We start from the raw sequence: 7,996 nt of genomic DNA, 5'->3' as shown, positions 1-7,996 counted from the left end.
ATAGCTGTATTCATCTTCTTTTTCAGCTGAAAGGGTGAAGCATAATAGCCACAACTTTGTTACAGACTAAAATCCAACAGGTAATTCCAACACCACCTGCTACTTTAGTAGGAAATGCTACCAGGCGGTCTAGTGGAGTTATCCATTTACTTGGCATGACAGCCACAGGGACTTCCAAATGAACGAGACCATCAAGGCAGCTAGCAAAACGTAGAAAGCAACACTTATAACCCATTTTATCTTGACCAACTGAGCTGTCCGTACTTTCACATGCGTTTTGAGCTTGTTTATCTTTCCAGCCTGGCGTATCTGGCGAACTCGTCCATCACATTGACAGTGGAGAGCTCTTGTTTCATATCCTGAATCTCGGCTCTCATCTGATACTCCTGCTCTGCATCTTTCTGCAGCATCCTGGTCATAAATTAGGAGAAGGACGGAAGAAGAATCCTGAGGACATTGCACCCAAACACAAAGCTGAATACCAGCAGCCATGCCCGGTGGTCGGCCTCCCGCCACGCTCGTCCCTGCAGCTCCCGACAGCGCAAGCTCTGCTAAGGCAGCTCCATAAGGACCATGCTGGCGTTCTATTTACAATTTTTGAATGTTCAAGAAAGTTAATAACATATTTTTCTTTACCTGTAGCGTCTTTGTCATGTTTTGGTATCAGGGTAAATCGGGTCTCATAAAACAATTTGCAAAATATTTCATCTTTATTGTATTCTCTGAAAGAGTGTATGCAACACAGGTAAATAATTCTTTCTTAAATGTTTCAGAGAATATACCAGTGCATCCACCTACATCAGAGTTTTCTTAGTAGAAAAGGATTCAGTTACACATTCAATTTGTTTAATATATAAAGAATTATTCACACTTTTAATTTAATCTTGTGTCTGTTTTTTGGTAAGTTGTATTTTTTAAAGAAATTTGATGATTTCATTAAAGTTGCCAGTTCTATGAGCATAAAGTTACTCATAATAAATACTTTTTATTCACTTACTTTATCTGAATTGGGTAAAAGTTACTATTTTGGGTCTACAATTTTATGACTTTGGTAAATACCTATACTCATGTAACCAAAAACAAAGTTACAGAAGAATTCTATCACCTCAGAAAACTCTCTTGTATTGTCCCTTTGTAGTCAACTATTCTATTCTTCCCAGGTCCTAACAACCACAGATCTGTTTTTCAAAAACACTGCCTTTTCCACAGTCATATGCTTGGAATAACACAGTATGTATCCTTTGAATATGTAAATTTTTTTCTTTTAGCATGACACATTGGAGATTCATCCATGTTGCTGCATGTATCAGTGGTTTGTTTCTTTTTGTTGCTGGGTAGTATTCTATTGTATGGATGCATCACAACTTGTTTATTTGAAATTGAAGGACATGAGTGATGTATCCAGTTTTTGGCAATTGTAAATAAGCCTGATATATCTGTATATAGGTTTTCATGTGAACATGAGTTTTTATTTCTCTAGAGTAAATACCTGACATTCCATTTTAGGGATGTACTACTGTTTAGCATTCACCAGTTGAAGGACATTTGAGTTATTTCCTTTTTTTTTTTTTATTAGTTTCAGGTTCACAAGACAAAGCAACATTTAGACGTTTATCATTTATATCCCGCACACTGTGTGATCCCCCCGCCCCCCATCCACTATCCCTCTGACATCGCACACAGCCATTGCATTTCCACTGTCTCTATTCCTAATGCTGTACTCTGCTTCTTGTAAATATATATACATACATATATATATATATATATATATATATATATATATATATACACATATATATAAAATTACAGTTTGCATTCATTATTGTTCAGCTTCAGGTGTACAGTGCAGAGATCAGGCATCTACATCACCCTGAGGTGGTCTCCCAAATGGGACACATGTCAATCAGATACACTACAAAATCTTTACATTATTGATTACATTCCCCAAATTAATTTTCAAAACCCCGTGGCCATCTTGTGGTTACCAACTAAAAAAACCCCTCACCTTCCCCCGTATCCCCACCCCCCCGCCCATCTAGCAACCCTCAGTTTTTCCTCTATGTCTCCAAAACTGTTTCTGATTAGTTCATTAACTTATTCTTTTCTTTAGATTCCGCATATAAGTGAGATCATATGGTATTTGTCTTTCTCTGTCTGACTTATTTCACTTAACGTAATGTTCTCTAGGTCCATCCATGTTGTTGCAAATGGTAAGATTTCTTTTCTTCTTTATGGCTGTGTAATACTCCATTGTATAAATGTACCACAGTTTCTTAATCCAGTCATCTACCGATGGGCATTTCGGTTGTTTCCATGTCTTGCTGTTGTGTGTAGTGCTGCAATAAACATAGGAGTGCATAAAGATTTTTGAATTGGAGTTTTGGATTTCTCCGGATAGATACCTAGGAGTGGGATTGCTGGATCATAAGGTAGTTCCATTTTCAGATTTTTGAGATAACTCCATACTGTTTTCCATAGTGGCTGCACCAATCTGCATTCCCACCAACAGTGCAAAAGCGTTCCCTTTTCTCCACATCCGTGCCAGCACTTGTTGTTTGTTGATTTATTGATGACAGCCATTTTGACTGGGGTGAGGTGGTATCTCATTGTGGTTTTTATTTGCATTTCTCTGATGGCTAGTGAGGTTGAGCATTTCTTCATATGTCTGTTTGCCATCTGTATGTCCTTTTTTAAAAAATGTCTCTTCATGTCCTCTGCCCATTTTTCAATTGGGTTGTTTGTTTTTTTGGAGTTGAGTGAGTTTTTTATAAATTTTTTATATTAACCCCTTATCCGATATATCATTGGCAAATATCTTTTCCCATTCAGTAGGATCCCTTTTTGTTTTATTGATGGTTTTCTTTGCTGTGAAAAAACTTTTTAGTTTGATGTAATCCCCATGTTTATTTTTTCTCTTACATCCCTCCCGCGAGGGGACATATCAGTAAAAATCTTACTCCGGGTAATGTCTGTGAAGTTTCTTCCTATATTTTCTTCTAGGAATTTTATGGTTGCAGGTCTTACATTAAGTCTTTAAGCCATTTTGAATTTATTTTTGTATATGGTGCAAAGAGGTGGTCCAGCTTCATTTTTTTGCATGTATCTGTCCAGGTTTCCCAGCACCATTTATTGAAAAGACTGTCTTTACCTCACCGTACATTATTCCTTCCATTCTCATAGATTAAATGGCCATATAGGCATGGATTTATTTCTGGACTCTCTATTCTGTTCCATTGATCTATGTGTCTGTTTATATGCCAGTACCATGCTGTTTCATTACGGTAGCCTTGTAGTATAATTTGATGTCAGGTATTGCTATACCTCCCACTTTGTTCTTATTTCTCAAGATTGCTGAGGCTATGTGGGGTCTTTTATGGTCCCATATAAATTTTAGGATTATATGTTCTATTTCTGTGAAAAACTTCGTTGGTAGTTTGATAGGAATTGCGTTAAATATGTACATTGCCTTAGGCAATATGGACATTTTAACTATATTAATTCTTTCTATCCATGAACATGGTATGTGTTTCCATCTATTTGTATCTTCTTTGATTTCTTTCTTCAGTGTCTTCTAATTTTCTGAGTACAGATCTTTTACATGTTTGGTTAAATTTATTCCCAGGTATCTTATAGTCTTTGAAACAATGGCAAATGGGATTGCTTTTTAAATTTCTCCTTCTGATGTTTTATTATTTGTATATACAAATGCAACTGATTCCTGAATATTAATTTTGTATCCTGCTACTTTACTAAATTCATCTATCAGCTCTGATAGTTTCTTGGTGGAGTCTTTAGGGTTCTCTATATAGTATCATATCATCTGCATATAATGACAATTTTACTTCCTCCTTACCGATTTGGATGCCTTTTATTTCTTTTTCTTGTCTGATTGCTGTGGCTAGAACTTCCAGCACTATGTTGAATAGAAGTGGAGAAAGTGGGCAACCTTGCCTTGTTCCTGATCTTAAGGGGAATGGTTTTAGCTTTTCCCCATTGAGTATGATGTTAGCTGTGGGTTTATCATATATGGCCTTTATTATGTTGAGATATGATCCCTCTATTCCCACTTTCTTAAGGGTTTTTATCATAAATGGCTGCTGGATTTTATCAAATGCTTTTTCTGCATCTATTGATATGATCATGTGATTTTTGTTTTTCATTTTATTAATATGGTGTATCACATTAATTGATTTGCGGGTGTTGAACCACCCTTGCATACCAGGGATGAATCCCACTTGATCATGGTGTATGATCTTTTTAATGTATTGCTGAATTCTGTTCGCTAATATTTTGTTAAGGATTTTTGCATCTATGTTCATTAGAGATGTCGGCCTGTAGTTTTTTCTTTTTTGTGGTGTCTTTGTCTGATTTTGGGATCTGGGTGATAGTGGCTTTGTAAAAAGTGTTTGGGAGTCTTCCCTCCTTCTGGATTTTTTGGAAGAGCTTGAGGAGAATAGGTGATAATTCTTTTTTGAACGTTTTGTAAAATTCACCTGTAAAGCCATCTGGTCCAGGGCTTTTGTTTGTTGGGAGATTGTTGATTACTGATTCAATTTCCCTGGTGGTAATCAGTCTATTCAGGTTTTCTGTTTCTTCTTGAGTTAGCCTTGGAAGGTTGTACGCCTCTAGAAAATTGTCCATTTCTTCCAGATTGTCAAATTTGTTGGCATATAGTTGCTCATAGTAATTTCTTAAAATTTTTTGTATTTCTGTTGTCACTTCTCCTCTTTCATTTCTGATTTTATTAATTTGGGTCCTCTCTCTCTCTTTTTTAATGAGTCTGGCTAAAGGTTTGTCAATTTTGTTTATCTTCTCTAAGAACCAACTCTTGGATTCATTGATCTTTTGTATTGTTTTTCTGGTTTCTATTTCATTTATTTCTGCTCTGATCTTTATTATCTCCTTCCTTGTACTCCTTTTGGGCTTATTTTGTTGTTCTTTTTCCAGATCACTTAAGTGTGAAGATAAACTGTTGATTAGTGATGCTTCTTGTTTCTTTAGGTAGGCCTGCAATGCTATGAACTTCTTAGGACTGCTTTCGTGGCATCCCATAGATTTTGGGTCGTCGTGTTTTCATTTTCGTTTGTCTTGAGATATCTTTTGATTTCTTCCTTGATCTCCTGCTTGACCCATTCATTATTTAGTAACATGTTATTCAGCCTCCATGAATTTGTGTGCCTTCCAGTTTTTTTCCTGTAGTTCATTTCTAATTTCATAGCACTGTGGTCAGAGAAGACAACTGGTATGATTTCAATTTTCTAAAATTTATCAAGACTTGTTTTGTGGCCTAACATATGGTCTATCTTGGAAAATGTTCCATGTGCGCTTGAGAAGAACTTGTATTCTCCAGCATTGGGGTGAAATGCTCTGAAAATATCGATTAAATCCAAGTGGTCCAATGTGTCATTTAAGGCTGTTGTTTCCATATTGATTTTCTGTCTGGAAGACCTGTCCCTTGTTGTCAGAGGTGTGTTGAAGTCCCCTACTATGATAGTGTTACTGTTGATCTCTGTCTTTATGTCAGTCAATATCTGTTTTATATATTTAGGTGCTCCTCTGTTGGGTGCATAGATGTTTACTAGGGTTATGTCCTCTTGTCAGATCAATCTCTTTATTATTATATAGTGCCCATCTTTGTCTTTTAATATTCGCTTCATTTTAAAGTCTATTTTGTCAGAAATAAGTATTTGGAACTCCAGCTTTTTTCTCATTTCCACTTGCATGAAATGTCTTACTCCAACCCTTCACTTTCAGCCTGTGTGTGTCTTTTGATCTGAGGTGAGTCTCTTGTATACAGCATATACAAGGGTCTTGCTTTCTTATCCACTCAGCCACCCTATGTCTCTTAATTGGAGCATTTAATCCATTTACATTTAAAGTGATTATTGATAGGTACATAGTTATTGCCATTTTTAAATTTGTAGTTAGATTGTTTTCATCTTTCTTCTATTTACAGAAGTCCTTTTAGTATTTCTTGCAATGCTGGCTTGGTGGTAATAAATTCCTTTAGCTTATTCTTTTCTAGGAAGCTCTTTATCTCTCAATCAACTTTAAATGATAGCTTTGCTGGATAAAGCAATCTAGGTTGTAGGCCTTTGTTTTCCATCACTTTGAGTATCTCCTGCCACTCCCTCCTGGCCTTCAATGTTTGTGTAGAAAAGTCATTTGATAGTCTTATGGGAGTTCCCTTGTATGTAACCCTCTGTCTTTCTCTTGCTGCTTTTAGGATTCTCTACTATGTGTGTACTATATTGTGGTTTTAATGTGTGTGCATTTCTAAAATAAAAAATTATGGATCCCAGAATGTGGTCTCTTTTGGTAATTGTTCTATGTACACTTAAAAACAATGTATATTCTTCTATCATTTGGGGTAATGTTCTGTAGATGTAGTTTATGTCAAACTGCTTAATATTGTTGTTCAAATCTCCCATATCCTTACATATTTAACTGATTGTGTTATTAGTTACTGAGAGAAGTAAGTTAAAATCTCTACTTATGATTATAAATTTATCTCTATCAATTTTTGTTTACACATTTCAAATCTATGAAAATGGGTGCACACAAATTTGTTAATATTTCAGATTGAATGGATCCCTTCACTAGTATAAGATATACTTCTTTATATTTGGTAATATTTCTATTTTGTCTGACATTAATATAAGCACACCAGTTATCATTATAGTTTCAGCCTATGTCCTTATATTTAAGATATTTTTTTTTATAAAACCATATAATTAAATTCTATCTTTTTAAATATTTTCACTTAAGTCTGAAGTCTATTTATATTTAATGTAATAAAGACATGGTTTACTTTAAATCCTCCTTCCCTGACTTATTTTAGATTATTTAATATTGTATTGTTCCATTTTATCTCACTTAATAGAATTTTTAGTAATGTAATTTTGTATTATTGTGGTTGGGTTTACCCTAAATGTCACAGTATGCATTCCTGCCTTATTATGGTCCACCTTAACTTAATAGTTTAACCACTTTCCAAAGAATGAAAGGCACCATAATACCACTTAATTGCATTTACCTCCTTTATGCACTTTACACTATTGTTTTAATATCGTTTGTTTTTATATGCTATAAAAATATTATTTCCAGAGTCAGTATTCTTTTATATTTATCTTTTCCAAGAAATCTTCACTCCTCCTACAATTCTTTTCATACATATAAATTCGTTTTACCTTAGCTTAAACAACATCCTTTATTACTTCATGTAGTTTGAGCTTGCTGAAAATAAATTCTATCAACACTTATCTGAAAACGTCATTGTTTTACCTTCATTTTTGAAGAAATTTTTGTCTGAGTACACAAAACTACCTTGGGTTATTTTTTTTTTCTAACACCTTAAAAAATCATTCCACTGCCTACTAGCTTCCATAGCTTCAGTTCAAACTTCATTTATAAGATGTATTGTTGATCCCTCAAAGATAATATTTCTCTCTTGATGCTCTTGATATATATTTCATTTCCATTATTTTTCAACAGTTTAACTGTGGTGTACTTAAATGTGGTTTTCGCTAATTGGTATTCTCACAGCTATAACAATGTATAGGTTAACATATTTCATCATTTGTCTTTTTTCAACATGTTTCTAACACTCCACTAGAATATTTTCATTATTTTGGGTCTCTTTGCCTCAGGATACTTTCTAGTGACATGTCTTTGAAATCACTCATACTGCTTTCTAAAATTAAAAAAATATAATATCTTAAATTAAGTACTCACTGTATAAATTTAACAGTAAATTGGACACAGCAGAAGACAGAGTTATTTGATGATAAAATGGTTCAGGGACTGAAAAATCACACTGAGACTAAGTTACCTAGGCTTAAAGATATGGGTCTTTATGAGGTCAAGGAATGCTAACTTTACAGAGCTTTAATGTCCAAAGACTTCCTGAGGTCTTAAGCATCCAGGCACCCATGATGTTAAAATTCATTAGATCCTGCATCCTACACCTGACCTCGCAAAGCACTGTAGTTCAAAG

The 7,996-nt window shown here is 34.7% G+C and overlaps 1 pseudogene; it reads right to left on the bottom strand.

Moving 5' to 3' along the window:
* Nucleotides 1–434, bottom strand: LOC109439967 (guided entry of tail-anchored proteins factor 1; annotated as a pseudogene).
* Between the last annotated feature and the right edge of the window lie 7,562 nt (nucleotides 435–7,996).

The sequence above is a fragment of the Rhinolophus sinicus genome, chromosome X, assembly GCF_036562045.2.
Source record: "Rhinolophus sinicus isolate RSC01 chromosome X, ASM3656204v1, whole genome shotgun sequence".
Taxonomy (NCBI): domain Eukaryota; kingdom Metazoa; phylum Chordata; class Mammalia; order Chiroptera; family Rhinolophidae; genus Rhinolophus; species Rhinolophus sinicus.
The sequence above is the reverse complement of the archived record's forward strand: the minus strand, read 5'-3'. Positions and strand labels throughout refer to the sequence as shown.